Source organism: Formica exsecta, unplaced genomic scaffold (assembly GCF_003651465.1).
Source record: "Formica exsecta isolate Colony F162 unplaced genomic scaffold, ASM365146v1 scaffold15, whole genome shotgun sequence".
NCBI classification, from domain to species: Eukaryota; Metazoa; Arthropoda; class Insecta; order Hymenoptera; family Formicidae; genus Formica; species Formica exsecta.
This window is the reverse complement of record NW_021848825.1, coordinates 1,924,943-1,937,070: the sequence shown is the minus strand read 5'-3', so window position 1 is coordinate 1,937,070 and position 12,128 is coordinate 1,924,943. Positions and strand designations below refer to the sequence as shown.

General features: G+C 39.3%; 1 protein-coding gene across 1 annotated transcript in view; it reads left to right on the top strand.

Moving 5' to 3' along the window:
• Positions 1 to 3,442: 3,442 nt before the first annotated feature.
• Positions 3,443 to 12,128, top strand: part of LOC115232816 (heat shock 70 kDa protein cognate 4-like) — a 74,161-nt gene continuing 65,475 nt past the window's right edge. The window contains exon 1 of the mRNA XM_029802925.1: positions 3,443 to 3,668. The gene's annotated coding sequence lies outside the window, so the exon portion shown is untranslated. The remainder of the gene's footprint in view (positions 3,669 to 12,128) is intronic.

Sequence of the window (12,128 nt, the reverse complement as noted above, 5' to 3'; positions counted from 1 at the left end):
CAGTCTCGATCATAACAATGGCTTGGGATCAATAGCGTCGTCTCGATCAATGATATTGTTGACGATATTTTTAGAAGTGGCATTTTTTATAAAATTTTGAATAGGCCTTTTAATCGCGTGTCTTACAATTAGTCATAAAAGATAGAAATATCGAAATATAATTACACGTAATATTTTTTCCTATTTTTTAAAATCCGTAATTAGCAGATTACAATGCATCAAATATATACGTTCCAAGTTATTTTAAGGAGAGAAAGATGCTTTCTCAAACACATTTATCTCGAAATTGTTCTATGTCTGGGGGGGGGAGGAGGGGGAGGGAGTACTGCAGATATTATCTGTTAAATTGCGAGCAGAATATATAGCACTGCGTTGGAACCTGACCTCATGTAACCTCTCAACTTTGGCTGCGTGTTTCTCGGATACATTCGCCGTTCAGTAGGTTAAGACGCCCGGCACCATAAACATGTTGGCCGCAGTTGGACCGAAGCCCAACCCTCGAAAAGCTTTCTTGTAACGGGATACAGTAGTACGTCGATTCTTGCCGCGAAACGAGGGATGGTTGTTAGACACAAAATCTTCTCCCCCTACCCCCTTAGAAAGAGAGAGGTCTCTCTCTCTCTCTCTCTCTCTCTCTCTCTCTCTCTCTCTCTCTCTCTCTCTCTCTCTCTCTCTCTCTCTCTCTCTCTCTCTCTCTCTCTCTCTCTCTCTCTCTCTCTCTCTCTCTCTCTCTCTCTCTCTCTCTCTCTCTCTCTCTCTCTCTCTCTCTCTCTCTCTCTCTCTCTCTCTCTCTCTCTCTCTCTCTCTCTCTCTCTCTCTCTCTCTCTCTCTCTCTCTCTCTCTCTCTCTCTCTCTCTCTCTCTCTCTCTCTCTCTCTCTCTCTCTCTCTCTCTCTCTCTCTCTCGGGGAGGAGGGGGAGGGAGTACTGCAGATATTATCTGTTAAATTGCGAGCAGAATATATAGCACTGCGTTGGAACCTGACCTCATGTAACCTCTCAACTTTGGCTGCGTGTTTCTCGGATACATTCGCCGTTCAGTAGGTTAAGACGCCCGGCACCATAAACATGTTGGCCGCAGTTGGACCGAAGCCCAACCCTCGAAAAGCTTTCTTGTAACGGGATACAGTAGTACGTCGATTCTTGCCGCGAAACGAGGGATGGTTGTTAGACACAAAATCTTCTCCCCCTTACCCCTCTCTCTTTCTCTCTCTCTCTCTCTCTCTCTCTCGTGTGCGCGCTCGCTGCGCGCATGTTCCAATAAAATGATTCGACTGGTCATTCGGGGCCATTAACATATTAATTCAATTATTCAGTTTAGAACGTTATATTACGTTGATCGATGTTTGTAAACTGTATTGCATTTCTAGCATGAAATGCTACGAGCATATTTAAATAATTTAGCAGAATGAAACGAGACGAGTTTCAACTCTTCACTGATCCGAGTTTTATAGTTAGGAATAAAGTGATATAATAATCCAATACAAAATATCGCGAGCGTGCGGGAAATCGGCGCAAAAAAAAATTGTTCCTCTTAATATCATACAAATCTGTTATAAATATTCCGCTACTGTGTAGAAATTTTTATATACTATTACAATACTTTATGTGGCATTATATTAATTGCAAAATTAATAAGCATAATATATTCTTTATAAATCCCAATCGTATTTATGTTGTTTTAAATAATTAAATAATAATATTGCTGCTGACATATTATTATTTATAACCATAATAAATAACTGTTATTTCATAATATTTGCAATATAAAAAATGCATAAAAATCATATTTCGAAATGATGATCAATACTTTGAAAGCTTGTATTACTGGTCACGATATTCAATAACATCAACACAGTTATAAAATACCTTGTTGAAAGTGTTATGCTTAACAAGACTTATGTCGTTCCTATGTTTTTCTGTAACACAAGTTTTTCTCATTCTATTGTATCATTATCCGCATCTAACAAACAAAGATTAATAACAATGGACGGCACGTCGCCGATATTTAGTACACGTTTCTTTTCTAAGTCTCGCCAGCAGTTTCGACGATCCGTGCCTAGAGCGCAAGAAACGCGCTAAGAATGACGTAATCTCGGTTGCATAATGCTATGGCAAATGGTCGCTGCATATGCGTTCATAGTGCCACTATTCGTGTCAACTATTATTCTTTGAACGACCCTCGGCGCGGCGTCATTGGCCACGCTGCTCATTCGCGTATCCTTGAAACTGGAATTTATGGGACGAGGCCGTATATAGACGCTTATGTGGTCTAGCGTCTAGGATTTCTTTCGATAACGTCGCGTCGACGATTTCGCGAGATAGTAAGCGGTATTAGCCGAGCGAAGCGTATCGAAGGCGCTCGCATCTCCGTCATTGCCGGAAGTGACGGCGATTATTATTATTAACGGCTCCCAACGAAGAGATCCTTAATCTCGTAATCCTATCGTGCACGCCAGATGACTCTCTGGTAAGTCGTGCTGAAAATTTGCACTACAGATTAAACCGACAAAACGCACAGCGACGAAGATGACGACGACTACGACGTATCTAAGCCTCTGAGAATGGTTCTTGATATTTCTCACGATGAAAAAAAATATCTCGTGATTACGGAGAAAATATTGAAGATACAATAATACAAAAATAAAAGATTACAAAATTAGAAGTTACATATATCATTATTTTTAATATATCGTTTCTGTAGATAAGTGTTATGTCATATTTAGAACCACAAACATGTAAATGATTGCATTTGATAACTCTTATTTACGCTTCGATGCTTGAAACGCCTCGAATATTTTCGATTAATGATTGCATCGATCTTATTACATTTTAATGGTTCGTGAAACCGGTGTGCACATATTATTATCTCATAAAGGAGATTGAAGAGAATGTTCTTAGGAACTTAATTCTCGGGACCTTTCTACGCGTAAAGCGCGATGGAGAATGCCGACACGTATAAGGAAGCCGCTATCACCACGGGCGACCCTTATGTCCACGAATTTGGACGCTATAAGTTTGACAAAGCCATCGATTTAAGGAACCCTCTTTCCTCAGCCGATACTAGGATGGGGTGATCGACTGAGAGCTTTTCCGAACGTGCGTGTAAATATTCCCACAAGCGGAGATCTCGACGAAATTAAGAGATATTACGATACACATTCCTCAAGATGATGCATGTTATGTATTATAAGCGGTAAATTCTAAAATGACAATTTTTACGCGTAGATATCGAAAAAATTCTCATTATGAGATCAATTCATATTGAGATACGATTATTATTGATTTTTTTTATATACGACCATGTATATATATATATTTTTTTTTTTCTTTAACTTAATTTTGACTGTATTTATTTTGTTAATATTACTATTATTTTTTTTACGAAATATTAAATACTTTTGAAAGAGAAAAGTTGGATTTAGACATATTCTAAATGTGTATACGCGTGCGCGCGAATATATAATTTGCATAATATTGCAAAACCGTGCTATTTGCTATAGCATATTATTGTACTAACTTCCATTGTATTATATGTTTACAGGAATTTATCTCGAACAATAATTAAAAAAGGAGAAGAAGAACTCCTTTTCTTTTCTCAGACTAAGACAGACTGCCTGAGAGATAAGTCAAGAAACACATCCGGAAAGTAGCACTTTTTTGGGCTGAGGTAAGTTTCCACATAGTGCTCTGTGTGTATTTATGAAAAGGGGAGAGTACTCCAGAGATTTAGAAAAAATCTCAAGATATAGATGCGAAATTTCTTCATGTAACTTTTGAAAGATTTAAATGCATTCTTTTTCTCTTTTGATGTATATTATATTTTTTTATCGATATTTAAAAAAAAATTTGCATATGTAGAACCTTTGTGTATAAGAAATTTATATATATTAGAGATATTTTTTCTTATTTTTCTATGTAATTATTATTTTTTATAAGTGATTATTTATTAAATTTTATACATTTATTTCGAATTACGTTTATCTTATGCTTAAAAGAGAGAAAAAGTGTGTATTACTTGTTTCATTTGTTTTAATAAGAGCGTCAAACATTCTTCATTAATGTACGAAGAGAGCCCTTTGATTTTTGTGACTTCACTTTTCTTCGATGCACATGACTCCTCCTTTATCCCATCATAAGGATCATATCTGATATTCAAACTCACTTGTCAGCTTAAAGTTGAAGTAAAATTATTAATATAAAATTACTTATTGCAAAAAGTATTCTTTTAGTTTTCGAAACGAATATTGTCGTTATTTTTATAAAGAACACAAAAAATATGTCTCTATTATATTAATATCTATAAATCATAATTTTTATATTAATATCAATATACATGTGACTGTGTTTGCTATATTCCAATTCTATTACAAAAACATAGTACAACGTTACACTTAAAGAAACATAAACGTATCTTTTCCATTCGCTTTAATACTGAAATATGGAGCCGAGATAATATATTAGTGATATTTCTGAAGTCGAATCTTTATCCCTCTTATTCGAGTCGTGGCACGCGTTATATATACCACCAAAAGCTTCGTCACACGAAACGTGCCCAGTTTCTCGACCAACAACACGCCCACGCCTACTCTACGATCCTTCATCTTTGTAAGCGAGGGTTAAGTTTAAGGGTAAAGCAAACAACCCTTGAAAGAAGTCGCCTATGGTTTGATCGATGCGCGATTCTTGTACTCGGCCATTCGCTTTCTGAAAAAAATACATCCACCTTTGTGGTAATATAAACAGAAATAAAAGAATATTAAATAATAAATATCATATAATAATAAAAATATTTAAGTATTACAAGTTGTTTATTTTGAAAATGATGCAATCTTTCAAAAAATATTGGGCTTTAATCAGAAATTCTTAATTTTTGTAAGTTTTGGAAAATAGATTTACAGCACTTTACGGTAAAAATAATAACACAATTTGAAAAATAAAATTCCAATAAAATTATTGGAGCTATCATGAAGGAAGAGTTGTATGTCACTCGTCCTTTGTTCAAAATGCTCCATGCTTTTGTTCTTCTTTTACCGATTAGCAAAGATAAAAAATGATAATTCATAGTAATAATCAAACGAAAAAAAAACATGCTTGTTCGATTACATTGATTTTGCTATTCTAGTTCATTTCGTTTACATATCCAATTTAGGAATCGGAACTTTTTCTGAATCTTTTTTTCTGACGTCGCATTAATCCGCTGACAAATGAAATATTCGGATGTTTTATCAGTTATTTCCGTGCTCTCTGGCATTTCGGCGTCTTGTCTCGCTGACCCAGTCCAGCGTTTTTGCTTTGCGAGCTGCGAAACTATTCTTATGTTTTCTCTCGTTATTTTCCATCGTGTTTCGATATAGCGTGTTCGCCACAGTACAGCTACCCTAGGGGATAAACAAATCCCGTCGTTCCGTTACGATCATACATAACGATGCGCACTACTGCCACGAAAGTGAATTAACTTTATATTAGGCCGCGGCGGAAGATCGTCGTTACTTCAACCCCAACACGACCAGTTAGAACCCGTGCCAAACCTTTTTTCGCCCGCGAGAGAAGGAGAGAGAAGAGCACGGAAATTTCTCGGCGGTATAAGATATCTCACGGGATATCGTGCAATGGGAGGAAGCGGGCGTCGGATCTTTTATCTCGACTCGCCGCAAAGACGACCGGTGAGTATAGACTGAAAGGCCCCGGGATGTAGAAGGAGAAAAGGGAGCGCGCCCGGCGGCACGAAATTTCACTTAGGCCCTTGTCGGGGGTGAATTGCGAGGATGAGTCGCTGCGAGTATTCCGGGGTCGAAATCGCGCCAAGGCGTACGTATCGCGCGGTGTGTTTTCCTCGTGTATATCTCAATGCCACGAGAGCGGCACCGAGCCACGTCGAGGAAGGCGAAAAACAAGCCGGCAAGAAAGCGCGCTTTAATGGACGAAACGAGTTTCCAGCCACATGGAGCGCTATTGCTTCCGCCTTATTTTCCGCCCCTTTCGTCAACATCCCTGCATTATGTCATATAACCTCGTTCGTCGGTTTACGCTGAACAACACTGATCACGTCGATCTATCGCATTTCAAGTCACATTCAACTATTGAACTTTTGAAACTTTTATGCGTGTTTGCACTGTCGCCACTTATACAACAAAACAGAAAACGAAAGAGAAAAAGGCAAACCACAGAAAATAAAACACAAGAAATGAAAGACTAATTTCATTTGATTGCAAAATGGATATTCCGCCAACGGTAATCGAACCATATCGGGAATGCAATGGGAAGCCGCCGGATAATGGTACTCGGCGGGAATCGAGAGAGGAACCGCACTCTACTCTGCCGATCGAAAACACATCGGATGGGAGGATCATATGCACCAGCGTGAATATTGATACGCTGATATCGACTGTAATATATTATTCGGAGAGGGACGTGCGCGATAATATTTTACACGCGGCGACTTCATATTTTATGCAAAAGGCTGTAAAACACAAGCGGCCGCGAATAGTTTTTGATGATTCCTCTGCGGGCTGTGTTTTATGGGAAGTCACACTCGCGCGTTAGGATTTTTCGCGCATCTCAGATATCCTTTTTAAACGGAATCGCCGCTTCTTACGGAACATTAAACGAGAATCCGTTCGTAATGAGAATGTGGTCTTGATGGAGTGAAACGCGCTTTCTGTGTTACGCAGTGGAATTTTGCATAAAGAATCCCTGCAGAAATTTTCAGTTTGTTTTTGTATACTTTTCGCGGTAAACATTGCATGGGCATACTTTTCACTTTTGCCTTTGTGAAGGCTACTATATATCCAACTTGACTACATGGGTTAATATCTCTCGAATCTTATTCGAGCGAAATTTTCGGCGTACTTCTCGCTACTGCTTTGTCCGTCATTAATAAATACAGACCATATTAATCAAGCATCTCTCAGACACGCAATGTATATTTATGTTTCGAAACGTACTGATTGACATGTAGTTAGTAACGCGGACAACGAGCACACTTGAATGATATTCATGTAGCATGACTGTCACTTATCAACGCATCGCGAAAGGAGGATCAGCTTAATGATCGAGTGACTGGACCGTACGATGAATTACCCATCGCTCGGAGAAGGAAACCGAACACGTTCTAGATAAATTAAGATTGAAAGATCGCAATCTTTAGCGACATTAAACTTCAAGTATTTATGATTGTTGCAACAATGATCGAATACTGCAATATATTTTTTAAAAACCTGCTCCGAATGTCAATATAAATATAAATCATAATATTAATTGTTTATCTATTAATATATTCAAAAACTTTTGTCGATTAATTCCTGTGCCATAAATGTGTATAAATATATTTTTATTTAATATTTTCTTTGCAAATCATATTTATGATCATATAAAAAAAGTTTAAGATAACTGATTAAGATAACTTGATTTTAAGATATTTTCCTTGGAAACATCTTTTTTTGAGATATTACGAATGACTCTAATCTAACACCAAAATTTATCACATAATTTTACAAACATGTAAAGATATTACAAAATTTCTTGTTTTGTAATTAGAAATAAATTTCTTGTAATTCGTCTAATGTATTATAGTTTCGCAATTGCAATATAAAGCCTTGCAACATGCCGGGCAAGATGAACGGACGGAAAGGGGATACAAAAAATGGCGAAATAGATAAAGGGAATTTTTCTTCATGCACCGGAAGGAGTACACCGCTAACAGAGTTCGAAAGAGTTAAACTTTATCGCTACCGGAGAGGAAGTGAGAGAATGAAAGACGGAGAGGAGAGAGTGCCCCGAGGACGAGGATTCCTCCTGACTCTCGGAGCTAACTCTCTTTGTTCCAATTATCGCAACCCCATCCCCGACTAGACGAGCTTGCCCACCGACGCGATTTGACCTTTTCCGCTTCCGGTTAACCGCACGCTATAGCCGGTTATTCTTCTCTCTAGCGACACGATTTTTACTGGTGCTCAGGTGCCCTTGCTTCCATTCGCGGTCTCATAAAATGTTAACGTACATTTGCAATGTGTAAGAATTTCCGACAAATTGTCTTTTACAACATCCCGCTGTGTTCCTTTGTTCATTAACGCGTAGCCTGATCATAATAAAAAGCTCTTAATTAATTAGCAACTACACGCATAGGATTGTATAAAATATAACCGAGCTTTTTAAATGTACAATAAATTCATGTAACGTCACGCTCTTTTATTAATTCTTTACACCATAAAATTTTTATTTATATGAAATGAATATTTTGACTATAAAAATTTGAAAGATTAGAGAAATTCTTTGGCTCATATAATATCCACAATTTTAATGATATTTTTTTATGACTTTATTCAAGAAAGCTTTAATAGATGACGAATGGCGCGCATTTATATCTGCAATTTAATATTGACGAATTAAGATTGCAACAATGCATTTTCCTTGACATGTTGAAATTTTACGCTTCTAACGTGAGAAATTATCTTGATACGAAGGATTGCTGGAGAGTGGTTCAAAAACAAGCAATCTGACGTATATATTCGGATCGGTTTACTTCGGGTATGTCGGGCACTTAAAAAACATCCTTCGTAGGGTGGTTCCGGGCAAGCGTTTAGCTGGTTTGAAAAGGATGGTTCGAACCGCCGGCGAATAGGTAGTGGATTCGGTGAGTCGACGATGGTAAGCGGAAGGGAGAAGACGACGAACGAAAGGCTGACGTTCAACGGAGTTACATTGAGCCAGATGGATCGGCGATCGTTTGTCGTTCTTAACGCCGCGGGGGAGGGCTCAACGGCAGCGTTGATATTCACCGACTGATGCCGGAAAAATTACCCGATTAGTTGGCATCCATCGCACCACACCCTTGTTCCCTTCTCTCTCTCTCGAAGGTGCAGCGACCCATCACCGCGCTCCGGCCCCTTTCCCTCCTCTTTCGTCCCGGCCGGCTTTTCGACCCCTCGTACCAGGAGCTCGTCGAAGCGCCTGGAACAAACTCAGCGCAGCGTAATACGCCCTCATTAATTAGGATTTTCGCGGCGAGAGAAATTAGCCAAAAGCGGTTAAAACCACGGTGGTGTGCGGGACAGTGATTTGTTTCGTAACCTTCGCCATCGTCGCTGGCGGCGAACGAGTTGAATTTAGGAGAAATTTAAATTTTCTTATTATTCGAGATAGTGTTATATTTAATGCGCGAGGAGAAAAAGAAAAACTTCCATCTTTCATCCCGCGCGTTATTTCTGATCCGAGGGAATCAACGTTCGACGTTCTCCCTCGATGTTTTCACAAGGGCTGCTAAGGGGATGCTTGCGGTTTGTATCTCAAATGTTGCAGCGACGACGTATAATTATGCCGCGAAGTCACTCGGCATAACCAGACATTCAAGACTGCGGTTGGATATCCGCGGTGCATTGTTATCGAGACAATGACGTAGAGTGACGGTCGACAACGTACGAGCAGCGAAGATTCGCGAGCGCATCTCGGAGCAGAGCTCGTTCTTGATAATGTAACAGACAGCTCTCGGAAGGCGGTTGGGGATATGGAGAGCGGTAAGTGTGGCTTAGCGCGGCTCTTAATAATTCGGGCGTACCGGAGTGCCTCGTGTAGTAGGCCCTTCCAACATACGCTTACACGTACTTACACACACACACACACGCACACACACATCCACACATACTCATTTATGGCGGCCGCACCGAGCTTCATCCTGATGGTCGCAAGGGGGTCGACTGTGAAAGGTCGGGAGTAAGGGGCGGTCGCTCGAAAAAGCACGTAAATTTGCGCTATAGCTGCCGCCGCGCTACAAGACTTTTATCGCGCAGAAACATTTACCGCGCGGCGCTCGGCATTTGCATGCAAACGCGCGATCGTGTCCCATCTTTCCGCTACCCGCGTTTTCCCCGCGACGCGGAGGTTACCGCCATTCTTGTGTCGTGTCTCTCTTCCCTGATACTGCTCTTAGACTACTCGGTTACCTCGTCTTGTTGCCTCTATCTAGTGATCCTCGTTCTCGCACAATCTCACTTCCTTTCTTCGATACCGATGTCGCGCGCGTTAAGAAAGAAAAAACGCAGCTGCCACAAGCAATGCGCCGATGATGATCTCCTATTAAATTCTTTTATTACATTCTTAGCATATTCAATTATGGAAAAATATTTTTTGTTTTAATTTTTTAAATTATTCTATTTTTTCAAGAACGTTTTAAATCTTACAATTGGTTTAAATAACTGATTCCATAATTTGAAAAATTCTAAAAATGTCTATATAAAATGTTTATAGAATCAAGTCGATAGATTCGAGATTTTTCTCTTATTATTAATATGCAAAGACCCAGCATTGACGTTAGTGTAAAGCGAGAATACATACACGCACAGTACAATTCTCGTCCCAAATTCTTTTAATGAAATATTGATTCAAGTGATTCTCGCGCCGTAAATACCCGCAGAATGTTCATGCATCATCTCCCCATTCTTTTCCCCGCCGGCGAGATGAGGGAAAGTGCTAAGAATAATGGAAGCACGCGCCATTACCATTGCGGAAACGAGAATTTCTCGAACCGTTGCATCTCGAAGGATGAAAATATAGATGTTTTTATTTATTCACAACTTGGGATTTTCCACGATCATTGCATACAAACGGGTGACACTATGAACGAAATGAACAAAAGTAGTCAACAATAGATACTTGATATAGAAAAGAGAGAGAGAGTCACGATTCCCAGATTGAATGTCAAAGCATGGAATTGCGCGGAATTTGAAAATATTCTCTTTTGTAAAATCAAGGAATCCTTTTCTCACATTCTAAATACGAATATTAAATAATATTATTTTTACTTACATCAGAATTTTATATATATATAATAACCAAATGTCACACACGCGCACACACATTTGATATATCAAAATCGCTTTTATCATAGATCCACGTTACGAAATCTAATCCACGCGTAAGTACTTAATAAATATTTTTTTCTTTCTTTTCTCTCTTTTCTCTTTCCTCCATACATCGCCGTGTACTTGATCTGTTTGGGTATGCATAGCATCGCGGTCATTTGTAACGCTGAGCCCTTCTGGCACAGCATCTAAGCGGGCTTCTCGCGACGGTGAATCTACTCCACATCTCTCTCTCTCTTTCTCTCTCTTCATCTCTCTCTTTCTCTCTTCCTCTTCGTGCCATAACCATCGCTACCAGCCCTTTTTCTTTTGCGATGGGGCTGACGTCACGCGAGAAAGCGACATATCACCCGCCGGCAGTCATCCGCCGACTCGCAAAACCCTTCTGACACGACGTGACTCGCGATGTTAACCGGAGACACCGGACGGCAACGACGAAGAAACGGAGGAAGGAAGCAGGGAGAAGAAAGAAAACCAAACGGACCACGGGGACGAGATAGGCGAAGAGGGACGGGAAGAGGGTTCTTGAGTTTGGATCTATCCTGGCTTCTTCGTCCCCTCGATCCGCGACCGAAGGAAGAAGCCGACCTCCGCTCGCTCATCCACCACATTCTGCTCCACCGTCCTGCACATCCGGCAATCTCGTTGCATCAGGGGAAAACGTGTCCCGCGAAGATAATGAAGCTGGCGAGAGCGGAACTATACGTGACTTACCCAGCGGATAACTAGATAAATAGTTACCTCGCGTTTGACGCCATGAAATTTATGACTGTGATACTCGATTTCGCTTGGCGGCGTATTCGTTGATAAGTGGTTCAAGCTATCGCTTGATGTTCTTCACTTGAACGTAAATAGCATATATAATAAGTGGTAAATAAATATTTGGTTGTTAATTAAACAAAGTAGGGAAATTACTTTGTATTTTGAAGGATATAATATCTTTCAGGAAAAAAACCTTTTAAATATATTTTGTATCACATAAGACGTTAAAAGAATTTTCAAAATTTTTAAGCAGTTACACGATTTTATCTTTCATATTGTCGAGAACATTTGTACTATGCTGATTTGTGTATATCTATACGTATAAATAACAAATTAAATGAAATAACAGTTTGAAAAAAATATAAAATAAAATAACAGTAGTGTGTTTCGCGAAAAAGCTTATAAAGTTTATACAAAAGTAATTTGATCTGAAAAAGATAGAATAGGTTGTTATAGCTCCATTCAATTTCAAGATCTAAAAAGAGAGAATCAGATTGCCTATCAGCTGA